The sequence below is a fragment of the Phyllobates terribilis genome, unplaced genomic scaffold, assembly GCF_046119375.1.
Source record: "Phyllobates terribilis strain yellow unplaced genomic scaffold, ASM4611937v1 Scaffold_682__1_contigs__length_827410, whole genome shotgun sequence".
Lineage (NCBI taxonomy): Eukaryota > Metazoa > Chordata > Amphibia > Anura > Dendrobatidae > Phyllobates > Phyllobates terribilis.
In genome coordinates, this window is record NW_027363442.1 from 267900 (window position 1) to 283207 (window position 15308).

A 15308-nucleotide genomic window follows, 5' to 3' on the forward strand; every position below is an offset into this window, starting at 1 on the left:
TTTTATCAAGGTCAGCATAGCCAATGCAAGAGAAAAGTCCGCTTGGCATAAGAGGCTTATTACTAAATTGCAGACCTGTTATCAACTAAGAGATGTGGGACTTGAAATGGACGATTTAATTGAAGCAACAAAAAAAGAAATTAAAAAGAGTATAGAGTCGAAGGGTAAGGAAATAATTTATAACTCAAAAATTGAAGTGATGGAGAAAAATGAAAAGTGCTCAAGATTTTTTTTTAAAAAAGTAGTTGCTGCTAAGGAAATGATAACAGAATTAGAGGGTGAAACTACAACTGAAGGTATGCTCAACCAAGCTCACCAGTTTTATCAGCAGCTTTTTAATGAGAAAACTATAGACCAGTCTTTTACTGAAGATGCCCTTAATTCATTAAAAAATAGTCTGAGCCGCGAAGACCAAGAATTGTTATGCACTGAAGTCACCTTGTCGGAAGTAGATGCTGCTATCAAAAGTTTTTCCTATGGGAAAACCCCTGGTTCTGACGGTTTGCCTGTTGAATTTTATCGTGAATTTTGGAATTTTTTAAAACTCGACTTGTTTTTAGTAATCAAAGAAGCTTTTAAGTGTGATATCCTGCCTATATCTTGGAGAAGTGGTCTGGTCTCCCTGATTTTTAAAAAAGGAGCCAAATCCCATCTGGCAAACTGGAGACCAATCACACTGTTGAATGTTGATTACAAGTTGATGTCCAAAATTTTAGTGAACCGTTTTAAAAAAGTTTTATCCAAAGTTATTTATGAAGACCAGGTATGTGGGGTGCCAGGAAGAGGAGTTGCGGAGCATCTCAATACCATCCGCGATGTCATATGGTACCAGCAATCCAGGAAGCAAGACTTAGCAATTTTATCGTTGGATTTTCAAAAGGCTTTTGATCGTGTCTCTCATTGTTTTTTATGGTTGGTTTTAAAAAAAATGGGCTTCCCTGAAATTTTTATCAAGCAAGTGGCACTTTTATATAAGAACTCTTTTAGTAAAATTTTAATCAATGGATTTTTGTCTAATGAAGTGTTTTTTCATTCAGGTGTGAAGCAAGGCTGCCCTTTGTCCCCAGTGCTATTTATATGTGCAATAGAGCCTCTTTTATCTATGTTACGAGAGGATAAAGTGATTAAAGGTGTCCCTATCCCTGGAGGACATGGAAGAGATGTGAAGGTAATGGGCTACATGGATGATATTACTATTTTTTGTTCATCACCTGCCGCTCTCAGGAGAGCTATAAGAACGACCAATTTTTTTTGTGAAGCCCCAGGTTTTAAGTTAAACATTGAGAAATGTGATTGTTTTGTCCGTGGCAATTGGGCGGATGTGTCCATCCCTGATCTCCCGATGCAGTCAGAGAAGATTAAAATTCTGGGAGTGATTTTTGATCGACAGAATAATGGAATGAAGAGCTGGGATGGAGTAAGGGACAAAATACAAAAGAAGATTGACTTTTGGAAATTAAGAAAATTAACAATCGAAGGTAAAGTTTTAATTATTAAGGCCCTTCTGCTTCCTGTCATGTTATATCTCAGTTATGTTTATCCCCCAAGTGACCTTACAGCGAGAAGATTACAGAGAATGCTGTTTGAATTTGTGTGGAACTCTAAGTTCGAAAAGGTGAAGAGAGAAACAATGTACAAGATGCACCACCTTGGTGGTAAGGATGTTCCCAACGTCAAACTGTTTTTATACTCCAAGTTTTTTAGCCTCTGTTTTAAATATATGTTTGCTTCAAGCCCTTGGGCACATTTTTTAAGATATGCAGCTGGCCACATTTTTAGAAGGCGAAAGTGGATATCCATTTCTTTAACAAGCCCAGTGTTGTTATCACCTCCACAACAATATGCCATCCTGGAGAAAGTTATCAGATTATATGGCCTAGATTCTTTTGAGATGGAGACATTGAAGAATGCAAGGAAGCTGCTGCAGCAATTAAAAAAGAAAGAAACTTTGACGCCCATAAGCCATTATTCATATAGCAGAGTCACTAAAATATGGAATTTAACAAATGCACCTCACCTGATGAATCAACATAAAGACTTAGCTTGGATGATTGTGCAGGAATGTTTACCGACTCGTGATTTCCAGTATAAAAGAAGACTTAGCACTATACAAACCTGCCCGAGGCATCAGTGCAATAATGATGAGACTACTATGCACCTTATTTGGAATTGTGATTTTGCACAGCAAGTGTGGAAAGACTGTGGTGAGCTTTTAAAATTTTTATCTGGTCTTAATTTTTTAAGCCATGAAGTGGTTTTATATGGGATTTTACCAAACATGACGAAAGAAAAAGAGAGAGTTTTATGGTGCACTTTGAGTTGTGTTAAAAGTGCTCTATGGAAGACCAGAAACATATTGTTGTTTAAAAGAGACTATATAGAAGTCAAGGATTGTATAAGACTGGCATTAAGTGAACTTTATATGTACTACCTAATGGATATGAAGAAGCTTGGAAAGAAAAGAGCCCTGAGTATATGGAACTATCACCTATGGAAGATGTTATTTTAAAGCTCTGAAGAAAAGATAAAGACTACGATATTTTAAATATAAACGCAAAAATCTGTTCTTATCAGTTTAATATCTGATACGTCCCCTATCTGGGGACCATATATTAAATGGATTTTTAGAACAGGGAGATGGAAAAAGAGCTTGCTCTGTCCACTCCACGCATTGACCTGGTATTGCAGTATCTCCAGGACCGGTGCACCCCTTCTTTAATGCAGTTTCTAAAATCAGAAAGAATTGAATTCAATGTTTTTTGTTCATTTTGCTTGTTTGTCGGATTTTGGGATGGACTCTTTGGCTTTGCTTTTCTTCTCCTCATTGGATTTTTCATGTTCAAAGTTGCAGAAGCCAGATTACAAGCTCATTTTGGTTCAACTTCAGCAACTGTGCATTGCATTGCCATGTAATGTGATGCAATGCTATCTTTCTAGCTCTCCCTTTTTACTTCCTTTTGGATAAACAGACATATTAGGCAAGCATTTTGGAGCTTTCACTTAAATAACTACAGGTGGTGAGATAAGCTGCACAATATAATTGACCTTTCAGTATATTGTTGCACACACACCATCTATTTAGCAAATGCCCTTGTTATCAACAGCAGCCTTTTAAACTCACCTGAGCTAACAGGTATGTGCGCTGGTTACTCTGCTGCGCTTAAAATTTCTTTTTTGGTTTGCTACAATGCCTTTTCTGAAACGTTGTCTCCCTCTGCTGGAACACTGACTTCTTTCATTTAATGCCTGCAGACTATAAAAGAGAACCCAACCCAAAAAGTTTGGTTGATTAGTCTGTGGCATTCTGTTAAACTGTTGCTTATGGCGGTCTCTGTGAGCTTCTCAGCGACATTCAGCCAGCCAGGTATCCTGCCTGCAGTAGATGGAATGTGGCAATGGAACGCTGGCTGCGTGTGTCATAATAGGCTCTGAGCCTTTATATACCTGTGCACAGCAGCAGCCACCTTCAGTCTGCTGCTGGACAGCCAGCAGCAGCAGCAGCAGGAGAGGTATGTAATCAGGAGCCCTCCTGCTAAGGGTAGACAGCTGCTCGTTCCACCCCACCCCCCGCCTTAATTGGTTCTCCTCCCTTCCAACGGTGTTGAGGCGGGTGGGAACAGCAGGGGGTGAAGGTGCTGTGTTTAAAGAGGTGGAGTTATGCAGATCTAAAACGCGTGGATTGCAGCAGCAGCAAGCCGAAAAGTGCAGGCATGTAAGGGATCTAGAGGTTGACAACATGTCTTCTTAACGGGAGTCCAGGAGCTCATCTCCACAAATGGACTTTTCAGGATCCTTGGGTGGCTCCGTAGTTTGAAACCAATTCTGGTTATCGCTTCTCGGCCTTTTGGCTAAGATCAAGTGTAGTATCTGTTCTTATCAGTTTAATATCTGATACGTCCCCTATCTGGGGACCATATATTAAATGGATTTTTAGAACAGGGAGATGGAAAAAGAGCTTGCTCTGTCCACTCCACGCATTGACCTGGTATTGCAGTATCTCCAGGACCGGTGCACCCCTTCTTTAATGCAGTTTCTAAAATCAGAAAGAATTGAATTCAATGTTTTTTGTTCATTTTGCTTGTTTGTCGGATTTTGGGATGGACTCTTTGGCTTTGCTTTTCTTCTCCTCATTGGATTTTTCATGATCAAAGTTGCAGAAGCCAGATTACAAGCTCATTTTGGTTCAACTTCAGCAACTGTGCATTGCATTGCCATGTAATGTGATGCAATGCTATCTTTCTAGCTCTCCCTTTTTACTTCCTTTTGGATAAACAGACATATTAGGCAAGCATTTTGGAGCTTTCACCTAAATAACTACAGGTGGTGAGATAAGCTGCACAATATAATTGACCTTTCAGTATATTGTTGCACACACACCATCTATTTAGCAAATGCCCTTGTTATCAACAGCAGCCTTTTAAACTCACCTGAGCTAACAGGTATGTGCGCTGGTTACTCTGCTGCGCTTAAAATTTCTTTTTTGGTTTGCTACAATGCCTTTTCTGAAACGTTGTCTCCCTCTGCTGGAACACTGACTTCTTTCATTTAATGCCTGCAGACTATAAAAGAGAACCAAACCCAAAAAGTTTGGTTGATTAGTCTGTGGCATTCTGTTAAACTGTTGCTTATGGCGGTCTCTGTGAGCTTCTCAGCGACATTCAGCCAGCCAGGTATCCTGCCTGCAGTAGATGGAATGTGGCAATGGAACGCTGGCTGCGCGTGTCATAATAGGCTCTGAGCCTTTATATACCTGTGCACAGCAGCAGCCACCTTCAGTCTGCTGCTGGACAGCCAGCAGCAGCAGCAGCAGGAGAGGTATGTAATCAGGAGCCCTCCTGCTAAGGGTAGACAGCTGCTCGTTCCACCCCACCGACCGCCTTAATTGGTTCTCCTCCCTTCCAACGGTGTTGAGGCGGGTGGGAACAGCAGGGGGTGAAGGTGCTGTGTTTAAAGAGGTGGAGTTATGCAGATCTAAAACGCGTGGATTGCAGCAGCAGCAAGCCGAAAAGTGCAGGCATGTAAGGGATCTAGAGGTTGACAACATGTCTTCTTAACGGGAGTCCAGGAGCTCATCTCCACAAATGGACTTTTCAGGATCCTTGGGTGGCTCCGTAGTTTGAAACCAATTCTGGTTATCGCTTCTCGGCCTTTTGGCTAAGATCAAGTGTAGTATCTGTTCTTATCAGTTTAATATCTGATACGTCCCCTATCTGGGGACCATATATTAAATGGATTTTTAGAACAGGGAGATGGAAAAAGAGCTTGCTCTGTCCACTCCACGCATTGACCTGGTATTGCAGTATCTCCAGGACCGGTGCACCCCTTCTTTAATGCAGTTTCTAAAATCAGAAAGAATTGAATTCAATGTTTTTTGTTCATTTTGCTTGTTTGTCGGATTTTGGGATGGACTCTTTGGCTTTGCTTTTCTTCTCCTCATTGGATTTTTCATGTTCAAAGTTGCAGAAGCCAGATTACAAGCTCATTTTGGTTCAACTTCAGCAACTGTGCATTGCATTGCCATGTAATGTGATGCAATGCTATCTTTCTAGCTCTCCCTTTTTACTTCCTTTTGGATAAACAGACATATTAGGCAAGCATTTTGGAGCTTTCACCTAAATAACTACAGGTGGTGAGATAAGCTGCACAATATAATTGACCTTTCAGTATATTGTTGCACACACACCATCTATTTAGCAAATGCCCTTGTTATCAACAGCAGCCTTTTAAACTCACCTGAGCTAACAGGTATGTGCGCTGGTTACTCTGCTGCGCTTAAAATTTCTTTTTTGGTTTGCTACAATGCCTTTTCTGAAACGTTGTCTCCCTCTGCTGGAACACTGACTTCTTTCATTTAATGCCTGCAGACTATAAAAGAGAACCCAACCCAAAAAGTTTGGTTGATTAGTCTGTGGCATTCTGTTAAACTGTTGCTTATGGCGGTCTCTGTGAGCTTCTCAGCGACATTCAGCCAGCCAGGTATCCTGCCTGCAGTAGATGGAATGTGGCAATGGAACGCTGGCTGCGCGTGTCATAATAGGCTCTGAGCCTTTATATACCTGTGCACAGCAGCAGCCACCTTCAGTCTGCTGCTGGACAGCCAGCAGCAGCAGCAGCAGGAGAGGTATGTAATCAGGAGCCCTCCTGCTAAGGGTAGACAGCTGCTCGTTCCACCCCACCCCCCGCCTTAATTGGTTCTCCTCCCTTCCAACGGTGTTGAGGCGGGTGGGAACAGCAGGGGGTGAAGGTGCTGTGTTTAAAGAGGTGGAGTTATGCAGATCTAAAACGCGTGGATTGCAGCAGCAGCAAGCCGAAAAGTGCAGGCATGTAAGGGATCTAGAGGTTGACAACATGTCTTCTTAACGGGAGTCCAGGAGCTCATCTCCACAAATGGACTTTTCAGGATCCTTGGGTGGCTCCGTAGTTTGAAACCAATTCTGGTTATCGCTTCTCGGCCTTTTGGCTAAGATCAAGTGTAGTATCTGTTCTTTTAAGAACACAAGAGCTACGATCTACACTTGACGAGAGCGATCGAACTCGGAAGGAGAAGAGCTTCGGAGCCCAGCTGACATCGGAGAACGAAGGCGGATATCGGTGGGAGCAAGAAGCTCTAAAGAATCCAGAAGAAGACGAAGACTCGGAGAAGAATCGGGCTGTCCTGTGGAATCTTCGAGGAAGAAAATCATCGAGACAAAGACCTTTCGGGGAATTTGTCCAGAACACGACGGGAGAAGAATCTGCATAGCTCCACCCATTCCGGGAAGAGTTCCAGATCCAGCTCCAAGAAGTAACTGCAGGAGGAAAGCCATGGCAAGCGCTGCGAGGAAGGCCGAAAAGAAGAGCCTGGAGCTGGGGACAGCCAGGAGGGCCCAGCCAGGAGCCGATTCTGACCCCAAGGACTCTGCCTCCACGACTGGCCAGCAGAAGGGACCCCAGAAGCCCCGCCACGAAGCTCCAGCCCTGGAGCCATGGATGCGGCAGACGGTGGCCCTGAAGCTGAAGGAAGTGGATGGGAGGGTGCCGGACATGTCCTCGGACGTGTTCTGCCAGAAGATGCTGCTGGATCGAGGCTTCTCGAGGTCGGACACCCTCAGCATCCAGACCTTCTTGACGGGGATCTTCTTCGTCACCTTCGCCACTGTGAACACCTGCAGGAGGTTCTAGGAAATGGTAAGCGCAAAAGGACCGGATAATTCTTTCTCTGCCTTTACAGGTAGCTGCCCTATCCAGAGGGATGAAAGGAGGATCACGGTCTCCATGCGCAGCCCGCACACCCCAGGCCAAGACATCTGTACCTTCCTGAGACGCTTCTGTTTGGTTGTGAAGGAACCCTCTCACATCCTGAATGGACTCGGCTTCTGGACAGGTAAGTGGTCGGTGACCGTTAGACTTCACAGGGACCTGGCGTACTCAGAAGGACTTCGGCACCTGCCCCCGACATTCTCCCTGGGCAACTCCTACGGCCTCATCTATTACCCGGACATGCCGCGGAACTGCAGGAGATGCGGCAAGAACGGCCACGAGATGAAGGACTGCAAGGAGGATGCCTGCAGGATTTGTCGAGTGACGGGACACAGCTCGAAGGACTGCCCGAAGAAGACGTCCTGCAACCTGTGTGGGCTGGCGGCTCATCTGTACAAGGATTGCCCCAGGCGTGAGAGATCCTGGGCATCGGTGGTTGCGACGACCCCAGCTACGGAGGACAAGGCCCCGACGACCAGGCCTGTGAAGGTCAAGGACGCGACGACCAAGGCCCCAGTGGCCAAGGCCGAGACGACCAAGGCCAAAGCGGTCAAGGAGTCGGTGGCCAAAGCCCCAGCGACGGTCCCAGCAGCTCCGAAGCAGAAGAAAAAGTCAAAGGAGGGTAAGAGTTCTGTCACCCCTCTCTCGATCCCTCCCCCTGCCACCCCCGTCCAATCCCCCCCCACCCCGGCCACCCCTGCTGAGGATTCCACTTCCTCTTCCTCCTTCCCCTACTCCTCAGCAGGTGTCCTTTCCCCTGCCCCGGCAGCCACTCTCCCTCCCCAGACCATGGTAGCGGTGGAATTAACCTTTCCTCCACCCGCCGCTATCTATTCCGAGGAGGATTTTCCCCTTCTTGTCTCCCCAGTTCCAACCCGGGGAAAGAGGAAGGTGGAGGACAGCCCTGCTACTGAATCCTCCAAAAAGAAGATTCTGGATTTCGTAGGCGAAAAGGAGGATACCCTCCCTGAGCCAGAAGAGATGGAGCACATGGTTGAGACCCTGGTGGCCGAGCCAGAAGAGGAGGAACTGGTGGTCGCCGAGATCGAGGCCGCGCTGCTTGACCAGATGGAGGAAGAGGGCCTGCTGGTGATCCCGTCACCAGCAGTCAACACCGACGAGGGACCACCCGACCGGAGTGGTAACTAAGGTGTATTGCCTGCGCTAACTTTTTCTTTTTTTCCCTACATGATGGCTAATATTAACTTATTTTCCATTAATGTCAGGAGCATCAAGGACAAGTTCAGACGTCAGACTATTTATGCCTTCCTTACTTCCCAGTTGTGTGATGTTTATATGTTGCAGGAATGTTCCCTTCCCTCCTCTAGGTCCTTCAAACATCTGGCCAGGGAGTGGTCCCACGGTCCATCCTACTGGTCCAGTGGGGGTGACTGCAAGTCTGCGGGGGTCGCAATTCTGATCAGGGGGGGCGCATTCACGCTTGAGTCCGTCCAGGAGCTCATCTGCGGCAGGGCTCTTGTTGTAGATGGCAACTGGGCGGGAGAACCTGTCAGGTTCATCAACGTGTATGCGTCCCCACTGAAGAATGAGCGTTTGGAGCTTTTCCAGACCCTGCGGCTTCAGCTTGCCACCACCAGGACCTTAGTGATGGCCGGGGATTTCAACTGCCCCATCGAGGAGGACGGTCGTAGTTCTGGCACATCTGCCAAGTTGGACATCACGTCCAAGCTGCTCATCGAGATGGTAACCGAGGCCTCTCTTCAGGACGTGGTGGGCTCCATGGGGAGAGGCTCCACGAACTATTCGTGGAGCCGACCCGATGGCTCACTCCGCTCCAGGATTGACTTTGTGTTCACCTCTCGGGCAGTCAGGCAGAGTAGGCACTCGATGGTCTCCTGCTTCTTCTCCGACCACAGAGCCATTCACTTACAAGGTGTCCTCGGCGACGGTTTTCCGTCCGGCCCCGGCTCCTGGAAGCTGAATTGTGCTCTGCTGGCTCAGGATGAAGTCGTGGAGGAGCTGAGAGCAGCCTACGCAATGTGGCAGTCCTACAAGGGTAGCTTCCAAACAGTCTCTGATTGGTGGGAATATGTTAAACTTGAGTTTCGCTGTTTCTTTCAGGCCAAGGGTCGACAACAGGCGTGTGAGAAGAGGAGGGACTTCAGAGGGCTGCAGCGCGAGCTGCGGTCGCTGCAGGACCTTCTTCACTGCGGCTGGGACGTGAGGGAGGAGCTGGAGGAGACCAAGAAGAGCCTGAAAAGGCACTTTGAGGAGGAGTCCAAGCGAATCATCTTCCGTTCCAAAGTGGAGAATCTGGAGAAGGGTGAGAAATGTAACTCATTCTTTTTCAGGAAACTTCATGCCGGTCACACGCCCCTGAACGAGCTGCGAGACGAGAGCGGAAACATGCGACGTGGGAAGGAGGACGTGATGAGGGTCGTCAGCGACTTCTACAGCGAACTCTACTCCCACAAGACTACCGACCCCGACGCTGCTGATAAGTTCCTGTCAGGTATCACTAACCATCTTGATCCTGCAGGCACGGCAGCCTTGGACAAACCTCTGATGGTGGGCGAATTGCTCTCTGCCGCTAAATCCTTTAGGACCGGCAGGACCCCGGGCAGTGATGGTCTTCCAGCGGAGCTCTATGTAGCGCTGGGAGACCTCATCTGTCCTGACCTGTTGGACCTGTACGAGGAGATGGTGGTGGAGGGTAGAATGCCTCCATCTTTGAGGGAAGGAATGGTCACGATCCTGTACAAGCGGAAGGGAGAGAGGTGCGACCTGAGGAATTGGCGTCCCATCACTCTGCTCAACGTGGACTACAAGATCCTGGCCAAGACGATGGCGACACGACTTAAGACGGTCATCGGACGGATCATCCACCCGGACCAGACCTGCGGCATCCCTGGACGTCGCATCGCAGACAGCCTCGCTCTCGTGCGGGACACGGTCGAGTACATCAAGGTCCGCCGCGCACACGCGGCCCTGGTCTCCTTGGATCAGGAGAAGGCCTTCGACCGGGTTTCCCACGAGTTCATGGGCCGAGCTCTGCACCGGTTAGGTTTGGGTAACATGTTTTGTTCGTATGTCCGTCTGATGTATTTTGATATCCACAGCTCGGTGTTGGTGAACGGCTGGAAGACTGACCCCTTCCCTGTCCTCTCTGGGGTCAGACAAGGCTGCCCTCTATCACCTCTTCTTTTTGTTTGTGTTATAGAACTCTTCGCAGAGGCTATCCGGCAGAATGGAGAGATCAAAGGGATCACCGCACCGGGTCCGGGACGACACGAGGTCAAGTGCTCGCTCTACATGGACGACGTCACCGTCTTCTGCGCTGATCGTGGTTCAGTCGACGCCCTCGTCCAGACGTGTGAGAGGTTCGGCCGGGCTTCAGGGGCCAAAGTCAACTGCAGGAAGTCGGAAGCCATGCTCTTCGGGGATTGGCAGCCGGCCTCCTCCGCCCCCTTCCCCTTCAACATTCAACCGGATTTCCTCAAGGTGCTGGGAGTCTGGTTCGGGAAGGAAGGAGCGGCCCTCAAGTCCTGGCAAGAACGCTTGGCCAAGGTGAAGCAACGGATCGGACTCTGGAGCCTCAGACACCTCACTTGTGAGGGTAAGGCACTCATCCTGCGTAATGAGGTCCTGCCCGTCTTGCAGTACACGGCGCAGGCCTGGCCCCCACACGTCACTGTGTGCAGGGCCATTACCAGGACAGTGTTTCACTTTGTCTGGGGATCCAAGATGGACAGAGTCAGGCGGGCCGTCATGTACAAGGAGCCTCGCAAGGGTGGGAAGGGCGTTCCAGATATCCCCACCCTCCTGCGATCCTCTTTTGTGTGTGATTGTGTCCGCCGGACTTTGCAAGTCAAGAATGGCTCCGCGGGCAGGTCCATGTCTCGCTTCTTCCTGCTTCCTCTTTGGAGGCGACTCGGCTGGGACAAGTGGGACAGCTCCTTCCCCTACAACTGCACGACGCCATGGTTCTACGGAGACGTCGTTCGATTTGTGGGAGAGCATCAACTGGAGGGACTCAAGCCCGACTTGTGGAAGCCCAAAACTATCCACAAGCTAATCAGAGCCAAGGATGACGTGGAGAACATCACAGGACTTCACCAGGACACGCTGGAGACTGTGTGGACAAATGTGTCGTCTGACAGGCTGACCAACGGGCACAAGGACTTGTCGTGGATGGCGATTCAGGGCGGACTGCCCGTCCGGTCATTCATGCATGCCCGGAACCTGTGCAAGACCCGGTACTGCCCAAGGTGCCCCTTCGTGGAGGAAACATCTTTGCACACTTTTTGGGACTGCGGATTTGCACAGCGCCTATTGACTGCACTTGAGGACGACCTGAGGAACTCTGTCCCCAGGGCGAGCCTATCGCACCATTCTGTGCTTTACGGACTCTTCCCTGGGGTTCATACCGTCGGAGCCATCCAGGAGGCTTGGCGCCTTATGAACTGCTTCAAGGATGCCGTTTGGGTCGCCAGGAACCGGCTCATCTTGAGGAGGGAGAGGATGTCCATCCAGGACTGCCGCAGGCTGATCCACAGCCTGCTCAGAGACTATTCCATCATGGACGGTCCGGAGGACGAGGACGAGGACTAAACCCCTCCTCCCCCTCTCCCCTTATGTGTCTTGTCTTTCAATAAAGCTTCGGGCCTGTGATTTTCCCCTCCCCATCCCCTTTTTCCCAATCCCCATCCCTTATCACGGTTCGTCGTACTGTATTGATTGACATGCTTTTTCTTTCAGATTGAGTGTTTTGTGTAGCATAGGGGTGTGATGTGTCTAGTTAGTGCGTCGTATCCTCATGCTATGTAAATATGATGTAGAATTCTGTGTGTACTGGGCTGCGGCACTGTACACTGTCTGTTAACTTATTTTTTGTGCTAATAAAAGATATATTCAATCAAAAAAAAAAAATCTGTTCTTATCAGTTTAATATCTGATACGTCCCCTATCTGGGGACCATATATTAAATGGATTTTTAGAACAGGGAGATGGAAAAAGAGCTTGCTCTGTCCACTCCACGCATTGACCTGGTATTGCAGTATCTCCAGGACCGGTGCACCCCTTCTTTAATGCAGTTTCTAAAATCAGAAAGAATTGAATTCAATGTTTTTTGTTCATTTTGCTTGTTTGTCGGATTTTGGGATGGACTCTTTGGCTTTGCTTTTCTTCTCCTCATTGGATTTTTCATGTTCAAAGTTGCAGAAGCCAGATTACAAGCTCATTTTGGTTCAACTTCAGCAACTGTGCATTGCATTGCCATGTAATGTGATGCAATGCTATCTTTCTAGCTCTCCCTTTTTACTTCCTTTTGGATAAACAGACATATTAGGCAAGCATTTTGGAGCTTTCACCTAAATAACTACAGGTGGTGAGATAAGCTGCACAATATAATTGACCTTTCAGTATATTGTTGCACACACACCATCTATTTAGCAAATGCCCTTGTTATCAACAGCAGCCTTTTAAACTCACCTGAGCTAACAGGTATGTGCGCTGGTTACTCTGCTGCGCTTAAAATTTCTTTTTTGGTTTGCTACAATGCCTTTTCTGAAACGTTGACTCCCTCTGCTGGAACACTGACTTCTTTCATTTAATGCCTGCAGACTATAAAAGAGAACCCAACCCAAAAAGTTTGGTTGATTAGTCTGTGGCATTCTGTTAAACTGTTGCTTATGGCGGTCTCTGTGAGCTTCTCAGCGACATTCAGCCAGCCAGGTATCCTGCCTGCAGTAGATGGAATGTGGCAATGGAACGCTGGCTGCGCGTGTCATAATAGGCTCTGAGCCTTTATATACCTGTGCACAGCAGCAGCCACCTTCAGTCTGCTGCTGGACAGCCAGCAGCAGCAGCAGCAGGAGAGGTATGTAATCAGGAGCCCTCCTGCTAAGGGTAGACAGCTGCTCGTTCCACCCCACCCCCCGCCTTAATTGGTTCTCCTCCCTTCCAACGGTGTTGAGGCGGGTGGGAACAGCAGGGGGTGAAGGTGCTGTGTTTAAAGAGGTGGAGTTATGCAGATCTAAAACGCGTGGATTGCAGCAGCAGCAAGCCGAAAAGTGCAGGCATGTAAGGGATCTAGAGGTTGACAACATGTCTTCTTAACGGGAGTCCAGGAGCTCATCGCCACAAATGGACTTTTCAGGATCCTTGGGTGGCTCCGTAGTTTGAAACCAATTCTGGTTATCGCTTCTCGGCCTTTTGGCTAAGATCAAGTGTAGTATCTGTTCTTATCAGTTTAATATCTGATACGTCCCCTATCTGGGGACCATATATTAAATGGATTTTTAGAACAGGGAGATGGAAAAAGAGCTTGCTCTGTCCACTCCACGCATTGACCTGGTATTGCAGTATCTCCAGGACCGGTGCACCCCTTCTTTAATGCAGTTTCTAAAATCAGAAAGAATTGAATTCAATGTTTTTTGTTCATTTTGCTTGTTTGTCGGATTTTGGGATGGACTCTTTGGCTTTGCTTTTCTTCTCCTCATTGGATTTTTCATGTTCAAAGTTGCAGAAGCCAGATTACAAGCTCATTTTGGTTCAACTTCAGCAACTGTGCATTGCATTGCCATGTAATGTGATGCAATGCTATCTTTCTAGCTCTCCCTTTTTACTTCCTTTTGGATAAACAGACATATTAGGCAAGCATTTTGGAGCTTTCACCTAAATAACTACAGGTGGTGAGATAAGCTGCACAATATAATTGACCTTTCAGTATATTGTTGCACACACACCATCTATTTAGCAAATGCCCTTGTTATCAACAGCAGCCTTTTAAACTCACCTGAGCTAACAGGTATGTGCGCTGGTTACTCTGCTGCGCTTAAAATTTCTTTTTTGGTTTGCTACAATGCCTTTTCTGAAACGTTGTCTCCCTCTGCTGGAACACTGACTTCTTTCATTTAATGCCTGCAGACTATAAAAGAGAACCCAACCCAAAAAGTTTGGTTGATTAGTCTGTGGCATTCTGTTAAACTGTTGCTTATGGCGGTCTCTGTGAGCTTCTCAGCGACATTCAGCCAGCCAGGTATCCTGCCTGCAGTAGATGGAATGTGGCAATGGAACGCTGGCTGCGCGTGTCATAATAGGCTCTGAGCCTTTATATACCTGTGCACAGCAGCAGCCACCTTCAGTCTGCTGCTGGACAGCCAGCAGCAGCAGCAGCAGGAGAGGTATGTAATCAGGAGCCCTCCTGCTAAGGGTAGACAGCTGCTCGTTCCACCCCACCCCCCGCCTTAATTGGTTCTCCTCCCTTCCAACGGTGTTGAGGCGGTGGGAACAGCAGGGGGTGAAGGTGCTGTGTTTAAAGAGGTGGAGTTATGCAGATCTAAAACGCGTGGATTGCAGCAGCAGCAAGCCGAAAAGTGCAGGCATGTAAGGGATCTAGAGGTTGACAACATGTCTTCTTAACGGGAGTCCAGGAGCTCATCTCCACAAATGGACTTTTCAGGATCCTTGGGTGGCTCCGTAGTTTGAAACCAATTCTGGTTATCGCTTCTCGGCCTTTTGGCTAAGATCAAGTGTAGTATCTGTTCTTATCAGTTTAATATCTGATACGTTCCCTATCTGGGGACCATATATTAAATGGATTTTTAGAACAGGGAGATGGAAAAAGAGCTTGCTCTGTCCACTCCACGCATTGACCTGGTATTGCAGTATCTCCAGGACCGGTGCACCCCTTCTTTAATGCAGTTTCTAAAATCAGAAAGAATTGAATTCAATGTTTTTTGTTCATTTTGCTTGTTTGTCGGATTTTGGGATGGACTCTTTGGCTTTGCTTTTCTTCTCCTCATTGGATTTTTCATGTTCAAAGTTGCAGAAGCCTGATTACAAGCTCATTTTGGTTCAACTTCAGCAACTGTGCATTGCATTGCCATGTAATGTGATGCAATGTAATCTTTCTAGCTCTCCCTTTTTACTTCCTTTTGGATAAACAGACATATTAGGCAAGCATTTTGGAGCTTTCACCTAAATAACTACAGGTGGTGAGATAAGCTGCACAATATAATTGACCTTTCAGTATATTGTTGCACACACACCATCTATTTAGCAAATGCCCTTGTTATCAACAGCAGCCTTTTAAACTCACCTGAGCT

General features: G+C 47.4%; 5 non-coding genes and 2 pseudogenes across 5 annotated transcripts; all 7 read left to right on the top strand.

The window, feature by feature from the left end:
* Positions 1–2536: 2536 nt before the first annotated feature.
* On the top strand, positions 2537–2713 carry LOC141235753 (U2 spliceosomal RNA; annotated as a pseudogene).
* Positions 2714–3828: 1115 nt separating this feature from the next.
* On the top strand, positions 3829–4019 carry LOC141235702 (U2 spliceosomal RNA). Its single transcript, XR_012301469.1, has one exon. It is a non-coding gene; the product is annotated as a U2 spliceosomal RNA (small nuclear RNA).
* Positions 4020–5134: 1115 nt separating this feature from the next.
* LOC141235713 (U2 spliceosomal RNA) lies at positions 5135–5325 on the top strand. The gene has a single exon (XR_012301480.1). It is a non-coding gene; the product is annotated as a U2 spliceosomal RNA (small nuclear RNA).
* A 1115-nt stretch (positions 5326–6440) lies between these two features.
* On the top strand, positions 6441–6518 carry LOC141235790 (U2 spliceosomal RNA; annotated as a pseudogene).
* Positions 6519–12083: 5565 nt separating this feature from the next.
* LOC141235743 (U2 spliceosomal RNA) lies at positions 12084–12282 on the top strand. The gene has a single exon (XR_012301509.1). It is a non-coding gene; the product is annotated as a U2 spliceosomal RNA (small nuclear RNA).
* A 1115-nt stretch (positions 12283–13397) lies between these two features.
* Positions 13398–13588, top strand: LOC141235724 (U2 spliceosomal RNA). The gene has a single exon (XR_012301491.1). It is a non-coding gene; the product is annotated as a U2 spliceosomal RNA (small nuclear RNA).
* A 1114-nt stretch (positions 13589–14702) lies between these two features.
* LOC141235683 (U2 spliceosomal RNA) lies at positions 14703–14893 on the top strand. The gene has a single exon (XR_012301450.1). It is a non-coding gene; the product is annotated as a U2 spliceosomal RNA (small nuclear RNA).
* The last annotated feature ends 415 nt before the right edge of the window (positions 14894–15308 follow it).